We start from the raw sequence: 24,052 nt of genomic DNA on the forward strand, positions 1-24,052 counted from the left end.
TGATGTAGTATGGTCCTTAATGACTGACTCGGGTGATATGTGACCTATACCAAGATGATGAGGTACAAAGGAGGACATCAGAGCTTTCCTTGCTGCCGTAATCCCTCTGCCAACTCTTCGTTTTTCTATGCCAAAAATAGTTGATTAAATCGCATTGGAAAGACCTGTGCGCAACATGATCAACAATAATGCAAGGCACAAACGCACAGAACGACCTTTTGTCGAACGCACTTCAATTGACAAGTACTGTGCAACGTCACTAAATTGATTTTTCGTCAAACCGATGAGCCTATAATAATCTTTATCCTCAAGCGCTGATGGATCATCAAAATTCAACCCTGTTTTTCTTGCCTCCTCACGCAAATCATTCAGAAACTTAAAAATCGACTCAGCGTTCATGTGAGTAATATCAGAGGTGGCTTGTATAGACGCAACAGCCACTTTCTTAAGAAAACCATTATCAACCAAATGAGAAGCACAGCATCTCGCTTTTGCAGGAATCAAAATACCGGTATCGACGTAAACCCTCAATGCAGAAAAAGGTTTGATTCTGATACGATTATTCTTATGATGACAGGCAATGCATCTGGATTGAGAAATCATACATCTTCTTATTGGAAGTTTGATTTTTCTACAGTCAGAATCTGAAGTTCCATCTTCACTGGAAGATTCTGAATTTTTATAAATCTGACTCTTACCTGGTTCTAAACCATTTGATAAATAATTTTCAGAAGAACTCATCTCTTTTGCATTTGTAATCCGACGCTTTTTAATCGAAAAGCATCGACAACTATCGCAAACCTTTGACTGAATGGTTAAGGAGCTATTAAAAGCAGTTGTAAGAACATTTAATGCCCGCTCATCCTGAACTACTGACAGATGGCTCTTTGGTTTTAAGAATTTGCCGCAACAAGAACACTGTTTTTTCGGCATAATAAGTGGTAATTAAAACTTAATTCGCAAGTAATTATTTCACATGAAAAAATAAAGAGAATCTGAGACTGAAAAATCCTTTTAAGGGGTTATGAGACCTAGTTAGATGAATAAAATAAAACATGTTTGAGGCCAATCTGTAGATGGCCCAAAAACCGACCTTATTGACCCTTCTCCTTTGTAACAAATTGAATTTATTGTCAACCGAACGATAGAACTTCAAATAAAATTATTAATGTGAACGAAAAATATGATGAATGATATTTCAAATCGAAAGTATTTTAATTTAAATTCAAGAAAAGTCGAATTTAACTAAAAATATGATTTCTGAAAAAAATAATAATATAAATTAAAATTAATTGTGTTTTTTTTTGTGAATATTCGAATCCAGGTTTCAGATTGCCAGCCTGATGGTAGTATATGCAACGTTATTTCAAATGAAAAATCGATAAACATTGAAGAAAATAAATCAGATAGTAATACTGTAATCGCTTCAGCTCTGATGCTTGGGAAGCGTTTGAAAATTTCTTTGACTAAAAAAAAATTAAAAAGCGAAAAAAGTAAGCGCGTTTCTGCTGAAGATGTTTTGAAAATTCAAACAAGTTATGGGCTTTCAACGAATAAAGCACATAGTATTACAGCCGCTCTTCGAGTCGCAACGAATGACAGCAGATTATTTCAACCAGACTAAAAATACAAATTGAAATCTTTAAATTATTCTCTTTGTTTGTTTTCCGAAAAATTTGTTTCCGAAAAAATTGTAGCTAAAAAAGTTTAAGGATTCTGGTGACAAGAAATTAATACTGCTTGGGATAGTGGCAAATACACAAGAAAAATTTTTTAAAAAGTTTCATCGATGTAGTCACTCTTATAATTAAGGGATTTAAAATAGACAATATCACTCTTGGTTAAAATTTAAAATTCAGAAGAAAAAAATACATTTTTGTATAGAAGACACATTGAGAAAATCTAGTGTGAGGGTTCATATTTATTTTGAGATTTCTTAAAGTGATCTTTCCTAATTATGTAATGAATATTGAGGTTAAAGATAGTTGTTTAAATATTTTTGAGAAAATAAAAACTTTGGATTGAAAAACTTTTATTCTTCTTTCAGTTTTTTCTTCTCCCTGTTTAATCCATAATTTTAATTTTCTCTAAAATATTTACAATTGATTTTTTTTCTTCCAAATATAAAATTTTAACTAAGGTCTGATAATGAGAGTAGACTGGTCTCGAAACGTAACCAAACGTTTTTTAACCGGAAACTAATTTAACAAAACTTCTAAATAGCCTGATAGTCAAAAATGTTTTTCGCATTATTTTTCAGCCCATAAATTTAATTAAAAAAATTTTGACGTGTGTGAAGTTCTTTTAAAATGCATTTCAATTATCAAAAATCATTCAATATTGTTTTAAATCCTATCAAAAATCATGATGACACATAATATATACAAATTAATAAATAAAAGATTTGTCAACATTCGTATATATTTTAAAATTAAACTATTGGATGATTTTTCGGACACGAAAATTAACATGAAATATTAAAAAAATGAAACAACTCTAATTTACAGGTTGATCGAAGTAACTCCACAAACACTGTTCAAACCACGTGTCCCAACAGTTTATGAACAAATTAAATGTTAGCTATAAACTTAAAGAAAATTTGTGCGCGAAAAAATTTAGTGTAAGAAAATCAGCATGTGCATGTACGTACACAAGAACTGAAATGTTTTAAATCAAGAAACTCTCCTTCCTTCTTACAAACTTTATGCGAAAATGTTCCTTGTAACGATTTTGAGAAATCTTCGTGTCAGATCAAGGTCTTCGACTGCCAAGAGAACCTTTTCTTACATTCTTCTGTTTATCTTAGATATCCTAAATTGGGTGGAATTATTCCATACACGAATTCAAACTGGATGTTCGAAGTTTAAAAATACACTTTACCTCACGATACACCAATTTTTTTGAAAACAACGAATAATAGATTTGGACGCATGCCAAGTGAAGAACGAATTGTACGATCAATGTCTGGTGGTGACGTATTTGCAGTAGTTGAAAGAAAAAATAATCTTATCATTTTTCGTAGAAGTTTCACATCTATTACAAGCGTGGGATAACGGGCAAAACTATAAAGGTTCATCGGTGTGGTCCAAGAATTAACCCAGGCAGAAATGACTAGATGCCCAATAGACTGTCAACACCCAGTCTTAAAGAGCATAGAGCTATTGGATTTTTTAGACTAGGATATTGGGTTCGACTTTCGGGCCTTACGTGGCTATTTATCTCGTTTTTGGGGCTTTTAGGATACGTTAGGGTTCACTTTAGAATACATTAAACAAAATTTTTATCCTGTTAATAATAAATAAAAATATCCAGTCAAGATAAAAATACTTGGAGACTTTTTTTATATTTAGTTTATAAAAACACTATAGTTACTTATCATTCTTTTAACGTTTAAAGTATTTTCTAATGTTCTAAACGAATTTAATAAATAAATATATATCTTAGCTATTTTGTATTTTAAAATCTTCGTTTCATTACCAAATTTATTCAAAAAATTTTCGGAGATAAATACGATTTTTCAATATTCGATAACAATTTGTCACTTTTATAAATAAATTTGATAAGAGAATACAGATTTTGGTTAATTTTTAACCTACAGATATCGTTCTTACAGCAAAAATAATATTTGATTACAAAGAAATACTTTCGCTTATGTTACTTCACCAAACAAAACCAATTGTTTTTATTAAAAACACTTTTATAAATAAATTCCGAACTTTACTTATCAACAAGTGGATGTCGTTTTCAAAGAAATCTGCTATCAAATGGAAAAGCTTCTTTTATCAGGAGGCTTCGTCAGACGACAAGATGTGTTATTTATTTCAATAAATTTCATTAAACAAATACAAATACTTATTAAGAATTAAAATACGGATTCCTTTAGGAACACAGCCACTGCAGCTAGGGCCATTGTAGACAGTTAAATAAAAATTTCTTACTCTTTAAGAAATGACGAAATTGCAGATTTGTTGGTAAAATCGTGTATCGAAAAACAATTGTCCTATCAAAAATTATAACTCTTTTTTGGATGAACAATTTTTGTCTCATTTTTTTTCGTAGCTGACATTGAAAAGTGATTCATTATAAATTTGTAGTACTTTCCAGGGAGCGCAATTTTATTTTATTTTTTCGTGCCTTGCATGATTTGACCAAAAAATGGAATTTTTGAATTTTTCATTATTTTTGGTACGATCAAATTTGGAAGGTTCAACTTTTTGATCAAATTGAAAAATTTTTTTTCATAGTCCTGTAGCGCTTTCAAAAAAGCAAATTTTTTTTCTTTTGACTTTTTTTTATATCATGCATTGTTTGGCTTAAAATGTTCATTTTGGTTTGTTTTTTTGGATTTTGAAAATGCTCTAATTCTGATAATTTTCTTTTTATAGAAAAAAAGTAATGAGGATAAATTGTTTAAGTTTCTGAGTACTATGAACAACCGTACATAGAATTTTTGAATTTCGAAAAAATGTGGTTTCAAAAATTTTTGTACGATCAAATTTGGAATTTTCAACTTTTCGACCAAATTAAAAATGTTATCATAATCTTGTAGGTCTTTCAAAAAGCAACGCTTTTCTTCTTTAGACTTTTTGTCGTATCATGCGTTGTTTGGCCTAAATTGTTCATTTTAGTTTGTTCTTTTGGATTTTGGAAAAGTCATAACTCTAGTAATTTTTTGTTTTTCGAAAAAGTCATAAAGATAAATTGTTAAATTTGTTGTATACTATGATGTTTATACTATGATATTTAAAATATGCCCACTTTTTGAATTTTCATACAAAATGGCTGGCTAACGAATTTGACCTTTAGTTCAGGGCCCTAAACGAGTGTACCAATGGGCAATCTAATAGATTACTTTTTTCAAAAGTATCGTGTTCACAGACAGACAGACATACAAACAGACATATAGACATACAGACATACAGACATACAGACATACAGACACAATTGTAAAAACCTGTTTTTCGTATTCAGGGGGTTTCAAAACGTGGACATTTGACAAAAACTGGGGGTGGGGGTCAAATTTTACACAAAACTAATAACTTCTCTTATGAGAATGTAATAACTAAAATAACTAAAAATAACTCTCATTCGTCATCTTTCATATTATTTGTTAAATACAAAAAAGATAAAGAAATTGGTCTTTTCAGAACCCTATGGTCAAAGGTTTATCTTGCATGGTGGATTGTTATGAAAAATAAAATTTCTTATGTCACATCCTTTTTTTCCTATCAGTTGTTAAATATCCAAGAAAATTAAGAACCCTTTGCTTAAACTTTTCTTTTATTCCGATTTTCCTCGGGGGGGGGGGGGGGGGGGGGGGGGGGGGGTTAAAAATAAAGTTGTTGACACAGGATTACGGCGAAGAATAAAATTGGTTATGTTACATCCTTTTTCTTTAATATCAGTTTTCAAACAGTGGAGAGCACCCTATAGTATATAATAATCATTAATTTGAAATACTAATTTATGCAAAAAAACTAATTTAATTCAATAAATAGTAATATAGTAATGCAACTACATGTCTTAATAAATTGAAATTATGAATGACTGTTTTTGGTCTATTTTGTTATTGTAATTAATAGTTATCAACTGTAGGTTCATTAGTTACTTAGAGTAGTCTCCCTGACTGAGGAAAATTAATGACTTCTAAAAATGGCTTTTGGAAACTCTATGCTACAAGCTTTACTTTTAGTCCAGTTTACACAAGATATTTTATTAAATAAAAATCGCTAAATCATTTTTAAAAATTTACGAAAATGATAAGAATTATTCTCAAGTCCTGTAACCTACAAAAAGGAAGGGTTGAGGACGTTTGCCGACATCGTTGGCTTGCTTTAAAATCAACGAGACATTTCTCCAACTTTCTTGCACCGGATGTTCAACGTCATTGCCGCCGGCGCACAGTCGTCTAAACCAAGAATTTAGTATTCATAATCGTCTACAGGATCTATTTCTTGGTGAATTTTTATGTTTCGTTTCTAGAAACTCTCGACATTAATTTCTCAAAAACCTGGATGACTTGTTTTTAAAGTGTTTTTAATAATGTTCAAAAAAAATATTGTGACAAAGTTCAAATTTTCAGCAACATAATTTTTATCTTGAAAAAGCAGCAAAAAAATTTACTTCTGGGCAGTATTACTGCATCCGATCTCTTGATTACTTAAAAAATCTATGAGCAAATACGGTACTTCACTATGAGTAGAATTTGTAAAAAAATAGATAAAGTCTCAACGAAAAAAGTAATAGCTAATATTTTACTCTAAGACTTATTCCTATTTTTATTGTTTAGACAAATTTATAGGTCGAAAGCATCTGTCATTAATAAAAAATTTGTAAATTTTAAAAGTTGGATTTTGTAGGAACGAAAACTTTCGAACTACTAATCAGACTGGATTGAATTTTAACACGCGTCCTGAACACATGAAAATGAAGAAAGAGTTTGTCAGTCAGCTATTTTTGATAAAAATTAAAAAACTTTTAACATTTGAAAAAATGTGTTGAACAGTTTTTTTCGGAATCAAAGATTTTATGCAAAGCTATGGGTAGTAATAAAAATCTTGAATAATGAATCCAAACCACTTTTTCCAAGAAAAGGAAAATTTGTTAAGAATCACTTCTCGGTACAGCGCGTATTTTCGATTTTATTCGTAAAACACACAATTGAAATAAAATTATTAAACTTTTGCACCCAAAACACAAGCTACCTACAAAAGTTAAAAAACAAAAAGTTCTTACCCAAAAAAGAGCTAATAATTCATCATGGTGCATTTTTGGATAGGATGCGTAGTCTTGTTTTAATCGCAAATAATGAGATTTGTAGTAAAAAAAAAATTTTTAGAAGAATGACGCAAGAGCATAAAAAATACAAATTTAAAAGTTATTTCCCTAAAAACGATATAAATTTTTTTTTTAACTTTGGTTACAAAAAAACATTAAACATATATTATCAAAAAAACATTAAACATATATTATCAATTTAGTTTGGGTTAAAAAAAATTCTTGTTCATTTTGCAGAGATTGCCTAAAAAATACACTAATAAGATGATTTTTGTTTTTTATACAAAATTTCAAAAAATAATTTTAGAAAAATAAAAAAATAAGGACCTTTGTTAATTATTTAAATAAAATTAGCATTTGTTTAAAAATACATTTCTTCGGACAGCTGCGAATGAGCAGTAACGATTAACAAGGAAAAAGTATTGGAGTTATCATGAAAAATGACATTTTTACTTTATTTTGCAATATAAAAATTAGCAGTTCCGTGCAAAGATACATAAATGAATATAACATCAATTTTTTATAATGATGTTGAACATAATGTAGAAGATTTCACATTTTTAAAAAAATCGAGTGCGAAGCACGAGACCCGTGATAAGAATGTGCTTGTTAAAGCACAAGGAGATTTAACAATAGAGAATTGACAATCAGCGAAATACAGTTGTCGATATTATGACTTTTAATTTTTAAAAGTCTGTGCGGAAATTAAAAATAAGTTTAAAGACCGAGTGATTATGTCTTGGCTAGGGCTGTAAGTTAATGGTTGAAACTAGTTTTTTGACTAAATTGTTAAAATTCTATTTTATGTTGTATAATTAAACTGTTTTAAATTTAAAAATTAAAATTTTTTAGTTGGAATATTAACTATTAAATTTACTGCAAAATTATTCAAAAGTCACTACCTGTTTAGAAAATAATTACGTTTCGTCTCCTAATGCAAAAACTAGGTATGCAAAATCCATTGCTGCCTCATGAAAATCGACATTAACGTATTAAAAAAAAATTATGATAGAATATAGATTGTCGGAAACATACAGTAGACTGCTTTACAATAAAAAAATGATCAAATAATGTTTAATGAATAATACTTTAAATCTTACGGCTCGATGCGAATCTATGATAGGTCGAAAAAATTAATTCCTCTTTCAATATTTTTGTAATAAAGAAATTTATTTTACATATTCAGTATATTAAAAATAGCAGACAATAAGACAATGTTTTCTGATCAGGTACTGACTAAGAATTAGCCTAATCATAATGTAAATATCTGCGAAGGACAAGCTTGACGTCTTTAATTTAAGAGGTAATAAGTGTACTGTGAAGTTTTTAAGCTATCGAAACAGTAGAGTATTCATTCGTCAAATTGTTAATAAAATTCTTCATTAATACATTCCTTGGTTTTATTTTTAATAAGAAGAGATGCGGATTTGTTATACGTTTGGTTTATGTTTGGCGTTTATCCTTAATTCTACTGGTGAATATATTAAAATAATATAACTATTATCCTGAGTACATTTTTTTAAGTTTTAGCCATATTGTCTTCCAAGCCGACATTTTTTGGATGAACAAATTATCAAACTGTAAATTAACAATTAATCTTTTTAGGGTGGAAATCGATCTACTTGGTTTAAAGTTAAACTTTTTTGTGAAAAATTTATTGTATTCATTGAAAATTTAAAAAATTTTCTGTAATTTGTTTTTGGGGAGTTAACATTCCTTACGTTTCGAGTTTCAAGGAATTTTTACTGGATTTTATGTGCTATCTGTATAGTAAGTGATTTGATTTCATTTTGTCTAAGACGGATTTTTATTTTTTTAAATTTTGATTATAACATATAGTAATTAGGGATTAGAAAATCGAGGAACAATTTAATCTACATTGTATAACGTGAAACAGTTTCGTAAAATTATCAAAAATTTCAGTTCAGTTATCAATTATCAATTAGAGCAATCAATTTTCGGGGATATTCTTCTGAAATAACTTTTTCGAAAATATTACAAAACATCCCTCTTTTGAGGTTTCTTACATAAATTTAAGACTATAAGTTTAAGTTGACGTACGAAATTTTATTTTTAAATTAAAAGATATTTTATCGCAGAGGAAAAGCGAAAAATAATAACAAATATTAATTTAACAATTAAGGTTAAGATTTTGTAAAATCAAAAAAAGTATCAGATGATGTGTAGAATCACTTACGGAGTCTATTAATTAAACTGCTAAATCATTAAATGTATGATTGGTATTATATCATACAAAGAAAAGAAAATTAAAAGAACATTGAAAAATTTTGAAATATTGTCACTTATTTTTTCTTGTACCTAAAATAATTTGTGCATTTTCTTTAGCAATTATGTTACTCTTGTTAATATAAATTAAAAATAATAATAATTTAATAACAGTTAAAAATTTTTAAATCATAAATAACATATCAATTACCACATAATTATCATACTTATTGGGTATCAACATTTTTTAAAAAAAGGCCGCCTGTGAATTAAGCAAACTAAAATGTAATGACAATCAATATGCAAAAATCATAATTAATAAAAAATAAGTTATTGAAAAATATTTTCACGATCGTTTCTTGAATATGAGGGAATTATTTAACGATTTAACTTTTTTTTAATGATCTTTTACAGACATACAATTGAAAAAATTAAATACTCCTTTTCAAATAAAGCAATTAATAAATAATAACAAAAAATAAATAAAACAGTTAAAATAAAATTAATTTATATTAAAAACTAAAATAGATGCAATTCTAATCAAACAGTTGTATTTCTAAGCAAAAATATAATCTTTTTTCAAATGAGACGAATTTTTCAACTAATTTTCAAACAAGGAAATATTTTTTAGTCAAGAGAGAAAAAATTTCAACCAAGTAGTTAAATTGTATACGAAAATATGAATTGTTTTCCCAAAAAGAAGACTTGTCAACTAAGAATTGTATTTTAAACCAAATATTTGAATAATGAACTAAAACAAATAAGTTCTGAACAAAATAGTTTAATTTTCTGCCAAAGAGATGCATTAATTAATTAAATATTGATAAATTTTTATATTAGTGCAGTTCTTTTTTCATTACTCTGAAAAAAAGTAATGCTGTTTCTCTGGTTGCAGAATTAAGTTCACAGTTTGACTGCTTGCCTAATGGTGAACCTATTCCTGGTATTCCTCATCGCAAACCTTCCTATTTTTCTGATATACTTTTGACAGGAAGGACTTCTTCTCCTTCCAGACCTCGTCCTCCAGAAAAGGATATTCCACCTGACGAGCCACATCTTCCTGCCAAGTCCGTGTCTACTCGTGTCAGGCATCGTTCTAAACGCGTACTTCCATTTAAACCCGAAGAACTTATATCTGTTCGACTGGTTCCTTACTCGAATCCAAAACGAGTATACGAACTTCGAAGATACACTTTTCCTCGAGATAAACCAATTCTTTTGAAAACAACGATGAATAGACTTAAGCCCATGCCAACAGAGGAACAAACGGTTTTATTAATGGCCAATGGTGACGTCTTTGCTTTATTCGAGAGAGGAAATAGGAATGCTCTATTTCGTGGACTATATACAATTTTCATAGGAGGAGGAAAACGGGCGAAAATAAACATGTACAGTGGCGTCTTTCAATTTTTGACCGCACAAGAAATCATGGAATGTCCAATAGGCAACGGGAACCCAATCGCAAAAAAGTACAAAGTAACACGTGTTTAAAGCTTAATAAGATTTACGTATAGGATTTCCGGTCTTATAATCGGGTCTTCCGCGATTTTTGAAACCTTTTTTTTCAATTATTTTTTATTCGACGACAAAGTGGGCATTTTTCTAATTTTTATTTTAACTATGGAATCAGTTTTAAATTACTTAGGTAAAAGGAAATATTTAACGTTCAAGTGAACCAATGTAGGTATAAATAAATAACGGTCTGTATCAACTCACTCAGACGAGTTTATTAAATACTTGTCCCAACGTTACGGAAAACCACCGTCTCCATCATCAGGGGAACTAATTTCAAAAAATTTTATTCCAAAAGAGTTGTGAAAAAAATTTAATTATTATTAATGTAAAAATATAATAATCGAAGTAGGTTATAAATTTACAAATTAGTTACGGAAGTTGTTACTTTGTAACAATTTATTTATAAATTTTGTTTTTTATATAAGTATTTTTCTGCAAAAGTTCAATTCATTTTTACCAAACTGAATTGTATTTTGCAATTTAACCTCTAAATAGCCAACACCCGACCTCGTCTCGAGCCAATGTTGCTATTTAAATGTTGAACCTTATCCTACTCATCGTTATAAGTTTCCTTCCTCTGTAAATTCTAGTGATGGTAAATAAACTTTTTATTTATTTAAATATATTTTTCAACCAACTTATTCTACAAAAAAACATTGGTCATTCGAAAGACACATTGTTTTATATCGCACGTCAAATAAATCGCCGTGCAGTGTAAAACAATGCTTTCGAATAGCTTCCTAGAAGTCCAGTAAAATCACATGTGATTCAACCAGTCCATCTATCGTTATATACCTAAACAATTAACAATAAACAATATACGATTGTTAACGAGTGCATAGAGTTACATTTAAGTCTAGGTTTTAATGATAAAATAACTGAACCTCGATATCTTAGTAGTCAATCAAGTTGCAGATGCGATAACCAGTGTGTCTCTCGATAGAAATGATTTTAGCCTGGATTTTAGCAGGTAGGGTCTGTAATAAAAGTCGCAAAACGGATAATCGTTCACCACCCATATTTTGTTTTTTTTTTAATCAAAGCAAAAAATTTCCTACATACGCAAAAGAAGAGAAAGCTTGCGAGACACATTTCGCAAGTAATGTTCAGTGCGATGACGACAGCCGGTAAATCGTGAAACTACCATTTAATGATAAAGTAAATCAGAGCGCGAACTCGCGTAACATTGCATTCTAAAGATTTTATGCTCTTGAAAGAAGATTAAAAAGAGAAACTATTCTTTGAAAACTCAATATTTAGATTTCATTACCGATTATCTTTTGGAAGGTCACATGCCATTATTACCTGGAAGCTTCTCCAAATAAAAGCTATTATCTTTCTTATCACGCGTTCGTCAAAGATACCAAAAGTACTACTAAAACTCATGTTTTTTACGCTTTTGCTTAATCGTCTTCAGGTATATCACTGAAAGAGTGTCTGATGGTCAGTCCCACTATTCAGAATAATCTCTTTTAAATTTTTGCCAGACTTATAACATTTTTATTCGCGCTCACTGCCGACATCAAACAGATCTATAGACAGATTAAAGTATATTCTGAAGATAGAGCTTATCAAAAGATTATTTCGCGTGAAAACGTAAACAATAATTTCAAGATTTATAATTTGAACTGAGTAACTTTTTGAACGGCGTCCGCCCCCTATCTCGCGACTCATATTCTGCATCAGCTATCAGACGAAGAGCGCGACTCAAATCCCATCGCTTCAAAAATTCCCAAACGCGACTTCTACGTCGAAGAACTTTTGGCAGGGGCTAACTCGCTACAGCAAGCCCTTGTACTTTGCAATGATTTAATTCAATTGCTACACAAAGCGGGCTTCAATCTTATAATAGGGAGATTGAATGATCCAAGATTAATCAAAGATTGTCCCAGCGATTTGCAAAATCACTACATGTCTCTCGATCTAACAGCAACAACTAAAACTTTAAGTCTTTATTAGGATCCTTAGACCGATTCAAACGTTTATACGGTCCAACCACTAAGCTTAAATAAAAAATAACCAAATCATCCATCTTATCGCAAACTGCTCAATAGTGTGACTCATTAGAAATGCTAAAATCAGTCGTGATTTTAGCAGAAATCCTTATTCAATCATTCTGGAAAACTAAAATCGTCTGGGATGATTCAGTTCCTCCAGATTGACAAAATACGTGGGTAGAATTTCAAAAAACAACTTCCTCTTTTAAATTATGTTCATCACGATCTATTCATTACCACCTGAGATACTTTCGAAACCCATATGCATGGTTTTACTGACGCAAGCGAAGGAGGCTACGGAACCTTCATTTCCAAATTTAGAATCATGCGTAACAGTTTTATTTACTAAATTGTGCAAATCCGCCATTCAATCGCTTTAAGTGCCTTCTAATAATACAGTTTTTTTTGTCGGATTCTACTATCACTATTAATTGGATCAAAACTGAGGCACACATGCTAAAAACCTCTGTCGCGAATAGGGTAGCTGATATTAAAACAATCTCACAGACTCATGAATGGCTACACGTACCAACACATGACAATCCAGCGGATCTAATATCGCGAGGTCAATATCAAAAAGAGTTTTCAGAATACAAACTGTGGAAAGGTGGTTCAGCTCGGTTACACCAGGATTACATCATGTGGCCTAAAATTAAATTAAATGACTTAGAAGCTCCGGAAAATCGAACAATTAAACGCACTTTATCATTCACTCGCACAATTTTGAACAATAATATGGGTCAATTGTCCACAAATGTGAATCTGGATCATTTATTTACCAATGAAAATCTGCTCGAAAGATATTTAGTTCTAAGAATATTAAAAAATGTGGTCACCTATTGCAATCGTTTTAGGAACTTGACACCGCGATGAGCACTATTCGTAAAACCGTGCGAAATGCAAGTTTATCCAAAGAATTGAGTGCACTTTCTCACGGAGAACCCATCGATAGAAAAAAGAATCAATTGTGCTTGAATCATTTTGTTGACCAGGGAGTCATAAGGGTAGGAGGCAGTCTTCAAAATCAATATACCACCTACTCAGAAGCACCTAACTGTTCTACCGCGCAATCATCATATGGCCACCTGAATTATTCGGTAGGAACATATCAAATTAGAACAGGCGGGCGCACATGTAACTCTTGATGGCGTACGAGAATAGTATTGGTCAATCGACAGTCATGATGTCATGCGGCACAACATTCATAAATGCATTAAATGCTTTCGAACGAAGCTTTGCCGACTTCATTATATTATGCGCAATCCATCAGAAAAGCGTCACTCGTATTTTCGACCCTTTTTGAACGTAGGCGTTGATTACTGTTGTCCCTTTAAAATGAAAGAAAAAACGTTACAGAAATCATAAGAGAGAAAAAGCCTATGTCTCGATTTTTAGTTATTTTGCAATAAAGGCAGTGCATTTCGAACTGGTTAGTGATCTAACGACTTGAGCGTTCCTCGGCAGTCTAAAAAGGTTCTTTTTTCGCCGGGGGAGGGCTAGCATAATCCACTCTGATTATCACACAAATTTCACGGTGGTCAGCAGAGAATTAAAAGAAATATACGAGTTCATTTAGAGAACCTAAAATGATCCGGAAGTCAAAAACACAATGCAAAATCCGAAGGTGAATCGACAATTCATTCCTCCCTACTTATCAAATTTCTGAGGCCTCTAGGACTCCTCAATAAAGTCGTTTAAACACTTCTTAACACGTACTGGAGGAAGCACATTGCTGACTTACGAACAATTACAGAAGTATGTTATCGAAATCCAGGCACTTTTTAACTCTCGACCATTTACCCTCCATGTCCTCTGACCCAAACGATATTCTTCCCTTGTCTTCAGCATACTTCCTTTTTGGTGCCTCTCTAACGAGCTTTCCTCAGGCGAACTATAGCAGTCTACAAGCCAATTAGTTGTCATCCTGGCAAAATTCACAGAAGCTGAGAGATCATTTCTGATCTAGGTGGTTCAAAAATTACTCAAAGGAAATGATGACTTGCAAAAATGAAAGAGACCTGTTCATCAAAACAACATCAAAATCGAAACCTTCGTCGTGGAAAAGGATGACAATATTCCTCCAATGTGCTGAAACTTAGCACGAATCGCAAAGGTTCATCCTGAAAAGGATGGGATTATCAACAGATTAGCAACTGAGGTTCAGCACGGGTTACACTGTGACAACCCATTGCCATATTGAACCAGTGACCGAGTTCTTCATTAAAATCAAAAAATAATTCTTTAACAATATGTTTGCAAATTTTAAAAAATGCCACAAACAATTTCTGTTTTGTCATTGTTTTCCGAACTTTGCACGAGAATGAATATGGAAATCATTTACAGCAGTGGCCAATTAATGATAATACACACTGAAAAAAAAGATTAGTTAAGACAAATAATGAAATTGTGAGGGCAACTATTTTAGTTAGTAAATAATATTACTGCTAGTTAGTTAGTTGAAATTACTAATATAGTTAGTCATGTCTTCTATCTGTAGATGTAACTATTTTTATTTGTTACAGAGGCTAATTCGAATAGCTATAACTAAACTATCGAAATGTGGATTAAAAATATTCCTGTGGGCAAGCCGGAATATTTTTTTAGGATACCTTATAGGGATGCTGATACCAGTTCAGCTGAAAAAACGTTTTCAAAAAATATGTACCTATGTCCACTAAGATCTTTCTAATTGTAGAGGCACTTTTGAAGGTTAGAATTTCCAGGAAAACATTATTTATATAAAAAATAGCCATAATCTAACCAGACGTCAAGTAAGCAGAAAGTTATGAGGGTCATGTCTAATCCTTCTTCTTCGTTTTACCATAGGTATGTTGGTACGTTTGTCGCTTTTCCAATCGTACCAACCAAGTTAGCAAATAAAAAAGTTTCGGCACCTATTTTAATTTGTTAAAGAAATCAATTAGCAGTACAGATGAATGAAAAGACAAAGGTTGGTTAAACAAAAAGTACCTGAAAATTTTTTTATAAACTCTTCTGATATAATTATAATAAAAATGAAAAATTTACTTTTTAGAAAAAGGACACAAGCCACGTAAGATTTTATTTATCAAAATTTGCCGTCTATATTATATTTAAAAATTGTCTTTGAACCACCTTGCGCTAGGCTGCGTATTTTCAGTTTAAGTTGTAAAAAATAACATGGAAAATAAAGAGATTAAATTTATGGAAAAACAAGACAAGTTCAAAAAGATCTTTAATAACGACTTTTTTAAATAGATTGCACACTTTTTTTTAATTAAAAAAATAAGACAATCAACGTAATTTGTTTCAATAACAATACGTATTATGAATTGTAAAAGTGACCGTTAACAAATATCAATTAACCTATGATACAATAGATTCGAAAAAGACAATCACAAAGTTCTTTTTTGATAAAAACTATTGCACCAGAAGCTCTTTTTTGGTGGGATTACTTTCTTGAGGTAAAATCTCAATATCATCCTAAGGAAAAAAAAAGAATTATTATCCTTAAAATTATTATGAATATGATCATCAAGAACGTTATCATAATTGAATCTGACACTATCTTGGTGTTCTTTCGTAAACGTCATTTTTTTCACAGTTTCTAATTGGTCTTTACTTAATTCTATTATTTTATCAAGTTTAAAATTTCTACGAAGAATAGTGCTGATTTCATAAGTTTTAAGGATTTGTTTGATATTTCCTGAAATTTTACCATAATACTGAATAGCAATATTATTTTTTGATAATATAATTAGAATTACTAAGGAATTTTCATTTTTTAATCATCGCTATCAATCTGTTATCAATGCGTTTATTAATAAAATTTTGTATACAGTTATCTAGTGTAAGGTAATGTTTTACTATCACAAAGTTTTCGTTGTGAATTTTTTTTTATTTTAAAATCATTTTTAAATTATTTGAAATAATCTTTTGCTTATGATATTTCATTAACACAAGCCCTGAATCTTGACTACAAAAAATGTTTTTTTTTCACAAATTAGTTCACCTTTAAACTAAATAGTTTATTTGAAAAAATTATTTTTCAACATAATGTGTAATATATAATACGTAAAAGAATAAGATTTTAACTCGAAATGTAAAGAAAATTGAATTTAACTAAAGAAGATGAACTTTTTAAACAATTTTTGAATCCGTAACCAATACAGACTAATTTCAAACTACCTGTTGCTTTTTAATGAAACCCGATTAGCTTTTAACTAAGCCGTTTGATCTTTTCCAAAAAGCTGAATTTTCAACAAAAAAACATAAATTTATAGCATGAATTTATAGCAGCTAAATCTAAACAATTTATTTTTAACAAATTAGTTTAATCAAGTGGTAGAATTTAAAGAAAGATAATTCTGAACGAAAACTGTAATAGCTGAAATTTTACGGTAAGGGTATTAAAATTTTAAATTAAAACCACTTGAGTGAACATAAGAACAAGAATTCTCAACAAAAAATTTAATCCTGAACAAAACTGATTATTTTTCTATAATTTTTTTAAAAGCATTTTCAACAACAAAAAGAAACTACCTGAGAAGGATAAATTTATGAACCAAAATAACACCTTTTAAAAATAAATAGTTATATTTTCGAACAAAAAAGTTAAATTCCAAAATAGCATATTGTAAAAGTATTAGCTGGTTTCCATGTTTATCGTGCAGAAAAAATAATATTTTGAGAGAACCTGTGAATAATAACTTATTTTATTAGATCTTTCGAAACATTTTCTTTGTTCCTAAAAAATCAAATTTTCATCAAACAACAAATTATTGAAAAATCCAAAATTTAAACCACTTCTTGATGGGTCGCGTAATTTTTGTTTAATTCCGTGAAACAACATCAAAAAATAAATTGTTGGAGAAATAAAACAAGCAAAGGTAAAAATAAAAAGCTAGAGCTCTTCAATCAAAAAAGAGCTACGAATTCGTCTCTAATGATTTCTTAATAGGATGCGTAGTTTTGTATAATCGTATAAAAATGTCAAAATAGAAAAAATAAACTAATAGAAAAAAGTGACAGACAAAAAAAAAATTAATACACTTGTTATAAATCCGTTTTGATTGAAGGTGTACATTCTGTATTAATCGTAAAAATAAAATTAACTTTTCGGACGATCGATTCAATTAATAAAAAAAGGTGTATAAATTGGTCATTAATTATCTTTCAATAATTTAAAAAAATATGTATGTATATTTATGATAGAACATCGATTTCCAGATTTATTAACTGAAAGTACGTTTTTTGCTAAAGTTCTATTTTAAAGTTATGACAAAAGAAATTATACTAAAAGATTGACGTAGAAAATGTTTAACAAGAGATATGTAGAATTTAAAAGCCTCTAAAAGTATCAAATATGAAATATAGATAAAAAACTGCGTTACGAATAAAAAAATTAATAAATAAATTGTAGTAAATGCTATCTTAAAGTTTACGAGACTGTGCGACCCCATGCTAGTCAAAAAATTAGATTATTAACACTATGATAATTATTAATATTGGAAAAACACAAATAACATTTAAAACGATCTGAAATTTATACAATTTTTGATTGCACTGATAAATATTTTATTTTTTTATTATGATAAATTAAAACAGAAAGAAGTGAAATTACCTTTCTTAGCTTTTTGTTATTTGTTTACATTTTGAGGTTCTATGCGATCTTCACTAAGGAGCTTTTTTGTCGATACTTTAGTATAAATCAATTCATCGTATCACTAAAATACACGTAACATAAAAAAGAATATATTCGCTTTCAATATTTTTTTAACAGCAGCAATAAATTTTACATATCCCCCATATTCGAGATAACAAACAATAAGGCATGTTTTACGATGTGGTAGTGATTGGGAAATAGCCTAATTAGAATGTAAATATCAGAGAACAAGCTTGAAGTTTTTAATTAAGGAGATAACTACTCTATTGTGGATTTTTTAAGCCAACGAGCCAGTAAAATATTCATTAATAAAGAATTGTTGATAAAATTCTTCATTAATAACTTCTTTTGTTTCTTTTCTTATAAGAGGAGATGAGGATTCTATATACTTTGGTTTTATGTTTTGCGGTCATCCTTAATTCTACTGGTGAATATTATGAAATAACATATATGTTATCAAAAGTAAATTTTTTAAGCTTTAAGCAAGTCATTAGTTATGCTAAATAATCTGAACAATTATTTTATAATTTACACTTTTTTATAAATTTGGAAGAGAATTATCTCACATGTATCGAAAGGTATTAGAGGTAATCCAAACTAAATTACTGCGCGTAATATCACCCTGTCATATTGTCTGGCAAGCAGACATTTTCTTCTTTTAACAAACTATTAAATTTTCAGTAATTGATAATATTTTTATGGTGAAAATTTAGCTACTAGTTAAACTAGTTTGCATCAAATTGCTTTTATTGATTGAAAATTTAATTACTTTCTTATTTCTTTTTTTGCGAGCTTATTGTCAGTACGTTTACCGACTATCCAAATTTATGAAAAATATTGTATTCGTCATCCGGAATTATTTTGAAAAATCGAAAATTTAAATTTTTATTCGCACGCAGAATGAGAAAATAAATTTAAACTAACTATACATTGCTTTCAGGAAAAAGGACACAAGCTGCAATAAGATTTTATATACAAAATTTTTTCGCCTAGATTATATTTAAAAAATTGCTTAGAACCACCTTGCGTTAGAAAGCGTTTTTTTCAGTCTTTATGATTATAAAAATAAGACAATGGAAATACTTTTATTTTACGTCAGTTCTTGAAGTAATCACCCTATAAAATCCAGTTTAATTTTGCTGAAAAAAACATCGATTTTATATTTTTATTGTCATTTTCAAGTATGCTAACACATATTAGGCTTATAAAATTTTTGATAACTTTAAAGTAATTATTTATGGATTAGAAATTCATAAATCATTCTAGTTATTTTACAGAAATATCATCTGGTATGGAGCTCAAAACAAGGGATCTTCTGGCCAATTTTGGAAAGAGTACAGAAAATGCGCATCATCCAGGTAACCCCACTACAAATAAAAATTTATAACACAAATATTAACTAATGAACCGTTTTCATATAAAAATTTAAAAAATATTAATAATTTCCAAAACTGAAAAATATTAAACACGCCTGGAATCTTGTTTTCACAGTTTTTAAAACAAATATCCAAATGAGTATACGATAATGGAAGTTATAAGGTCTATAAGGTATTCCTGTGAAAGAACAAAGAATCATAAATATTTTAGCAAGTGCCCAATGATAATGACTCTCTCATATGTTAGGCCATTACGATAAAAAGATTATAGGAAAACGAGTATAATTCTACAATTATTTTTCTAATACGAATATTTTACCAGTTTTTTTTGCGATTGTAAGGAATTTATTAAAGAAACTCATTGTATAAAAAATTCTATAGGACAACAGGCATTTTATTTGATTATGAAGAAGTATTGAAGAACTTAATATAACAATTTCACAAGATACACTGTTCTTTCTTCATTTTGATTTATACGTATAATAATTAGGCAGTTTTGATGGATTAGATCAATAAATCTCTAAAGATTTTCTTCTGAACTAACTATTTAAAAACATCGCTATTTTAAAGTTTGGTTACAAATATGTAAGACTGTAAGTCAGATGATTTGTAGAATTTATTACAGAATATGTTAGTTAAATTGCTCAATCATGAAATGGAAAATTATTATTTTATCCCATAAAAAGAGAAAATTATTAAAACGTTTAAAAATTTTGCAAAATATTCACCTTTTTTATCTAAAATATTTCGTCTATGATTAAACAATAAGGTTGCTTTTGTTTTGTATCAATAAAAAATTTAAAGAATTTAATCACATTAATTTTTTTTTTAGTTACGTCGATAGATAGCTTCCAAATACGTAAATAATTAGAATTAAGATGAATTCGAATTAAGATGATGAGTCTTCATTAAATATAATTAATTTCTTACAAAGGAAAGACATGTGAATTCAGTCAAAAAATACGAATTGAAAAAAGTTAAATCTTCAACTAGGAAATATTTATCAGTTAGAAGAGTAAATATTTCAATCAAGTATTTAAATTTTGTACTGAAAATTATTTATATTTATTAGAAAACCACGAAGATTAATTTTCCACCAAAAGATACAAATTTGAAACAGAATAGATCAATTTTTAACCAAATTCTCAAATTCGTAACTAAATATAACACAAAAGATAATTTTATTTAAGAATAATTAATATTGTTATAAACGCTTGTTAGAAATTAATTAATTAATTTTACATTTCTAATCATGGAAAGATTTTTTTAGTGTACACTGCCTTGCAAAAGTTTTAGGCCACCTCTTTTTTTATGACTGAATAAATTTTCTTAATTTTAATTGTACCTGATCTAAAAAAATTTGTACTTAAATTTTAAAGTTCAGTAAGTTCCGAAATAGTCAACATTTTTCAATGTTCTTGGGCTTCTAACAAAACTTGTAACAAAAGTTGGAAAAATTTCAATATTATTTTTGTAACAAAAATATTTTTTGTAAAATATACGAAACCTATACTCATGAAGTTTCTATGTAATTTCCTCAAAATATATATTTATTTGAACTTTATTCTCATTTGCCTTTAGATAAAATGTTTTCAAATTTTTCCAACATTTTTATTACAACTTCAAAATCTTGCAAATCGAAAAGAAATTTTTTACCATTTATACTCGTAAGCTGTTCTCATACAATGAAAAACTAGTTCCAAAATGGGCCCAAGAAAATTCAAAAAAGTTCATTGTTTCGGAAGTTATCGAGAATGTAAGAAAACTTTCACATTTGCACTATTTTTGCGATATGTACTTTGAAACTGGACGGCTTCACATTGGGCTTATTTTATACAGAATTTTGAAAATGAGCAAACTTTTAAAAAGAAATTTTACAGCTCTTGTATAATTAAAATTAAGAGAATTTATTCAGTCATAAAAAAAGTGGCGGCATAAAACTTTTGAACGGCAGTGTAATTAATCTTTCTTTTCCCTTAAAAAACATTTAATGCTCTTTTTCTTGTTGCAGAATTAAGTTCACAGTTTGCGTGTTTGCCTAATGGTGAGCTTATTCCTGGTAATCCGCACTGCAGACCTCCTTATTTTTCTGATACACATGTTCCAGTAAGTACTATTTCTCTTGCCCGCCCTCATTATCCCGAAAGGACTCTTCCACCTGCCAAGCCACTTCTTCGTGCCAGGTCTAAGTCGCCGCGTGCCAGTCAAGTTTCTAAACGCGTACTTGCATTTAAGCCTGAAGAACTTAGAAATATTCGACTTATTCCTTACGTGAATCCGAAACGAATATACGAACTTCAAAGATATACTTTTCCTCGAGATAAACCAATTCTATTGAAAACATCGATGAATAGACTTAGGTTCATGCCAACCGAGGAACAAATTGTGTTATCAATGGCTAATGGTGATGTCTTTGCTATATTCGAAAGAGGAAACAAAAATACTATTTTTCGTGGACTATACAAAAATGACATAGGCGTGGGAAAACGGGCGAAAATAAACATGTACAGCGGCGCCATCCATCTGTTAACCTTACAGGAAATCACGGAATGTCCGATAGGCAACGGGAAGCCAATCACAAAGAGGTATAAAATAACACGTGTGTAGAGCTTAACGAAGTTTTACGATTTGGATTTTGTGAATGAATTCTGCGAGGATCTGCTCACTGAGAAGTCTGGAAATCTTAGAACTATGAATGTGACATTTTCAATCGAAGCCGCATGAAGCCTATTAATATTTCTTTGAGATTGCTGGGACTCCCATTGACTTTTTTATTTAACAACAAAATCGACATTCTTCTAATTTGTCTATAATAAATGATTCAATTTCTTGGCCAGTATACATCATCAAACGCGAAGCGCGAAAACCAAAATTCACGTGCCTTAGACAAGATCAAATTAGTTTAAATACTTAATTTGTTCTTTCAAAATTAGTTAGATTAAGTCTTATGTGCGCACTTCCCAAACTGTATGTTTTTTGATTTTCTTCGAAGTGCGACAATTTTTAGCAAAACTAAATAAAAAAATATAATCACTTATCATATACTTCGTTAAAATAATTCTTATTCCTTACAAAATTCATAAAACAAGATAGTACTTTACTAAAATTTCAAATTTATTAAATCTTTCGTAAATATAGCTCTTGACGAAACCTTTTTATTCACATCATATTTTTAAAATTTTTATTTTGCATAAATATCGTAAAACTGAAGGGGAGATACTATTTTTTTACTGTTAACCTTTCTCAATCTCCAATCGCATGGTGCAGCTTAACTTTGAAATTTATTTTTTTTAATTAATTCAAATATCTAGTAGAATTAAAAGAAAAATTATTAATGAAAACTTTAAAATTATACTATTGTGAAGTATACTATTGTGTATACATTTTTTCCTTTCTTCATTCCTAACCTAAAATCACCATGTGGTTTTCAAAATAAATCATGTGCTCGGAGATTCTAGTATGAATGATTGAAATTCTCCTCCAATTTTCTGACCAGAATTTTTTAACTTCATTTGATTTTTAAAGTTCACCGTATTCTTCGCGATTAGCCTTAAGAGACAAAATAATTTACCAATTGTCTGCCTGAAGTATCATTCTTGAACCTCCTTATGGTTGGATTACTCAAGCGGGTCCCGGTATTGAAGCCGTTATCCGACCAGTTTTGCAGTGACGTTTTTAGCCAGATCTCGGTCAGTTTTCCAGACCAGCACCCAGTTCTGGCCAGAACTTTCCGGTCAGGTCTCTAATTGATTTTCGACATGGGGTATGTAAGAAAGGAATTGACAAAGTTTACGGGACACTTCAAACCTATGATACCTCAATTAAATTAGAATTGACGTAAAAAAGAGTCTTTCTTCTTCCATGATTTTTATACGAACAGCAATGCATTTTACATACCTAATGTATTCGAGAAAGAAGACAACAAGACAATGTTTTCTGCTCAGGTGGTGATTGTGAACCAGCCTAATCTGAATGTAAGTATCTCAGAAGGTCAATCGTGACAAATTTAATTTGAGAGATAACGACCGTAGTGTGCACTTTTTAAGCTAATTAAGCAGTATGATATTTATTACTGTAATTTTTGATAAAATTCTGCATTAACACCTTCTTTGTTTTCTTTTGTAATATCTGGAGATAATATCACAATATCACCGTGCCATATTGTATGCCAATGAGACATTTTCTAGGTTGAACAAACTATTACAACTTTTATTGAAAATTAATTTTTTTAAACTGAAAATTCATCACCTTGGTTGGCAGTTAGACTAGCTTTTTAAAAGTTTCATTTATCGATTGAAAATGTAAACTTCTTATTAAATTTGTTTTTTACGAGTTTACGTTTCTTGCTCTGCGAGTGTCAGAAAATCTTTACGAAATTTTTAGTGCCATCTGGGTAGTAATTTATTTCATTTTATTTCACGCAAGACGGTTTTTGATTTTCACATTTTCATCAGAGAATGTATGCATGTTTGTATGCCTGTATGGCTGTATGTATGTCTCTCTGCCTGTCTGTCTGC

Source organism: Belonocnema kinseyi, chromosome 2, assembly GCF_010883055.1.
Source record: "Belonocnema kinseyi isolate 2016_QV_RU_SX_M_011 chromosome 2, B_treatae_v1, whole genome shotgun sequence".
NCBI classification, from domain to species: Eukaryota; Metazoa; Arthropoda; class Insecta; order Hymenoptera; family Cynipidae; genus Belonocnema; species Belonocnema kinseyi.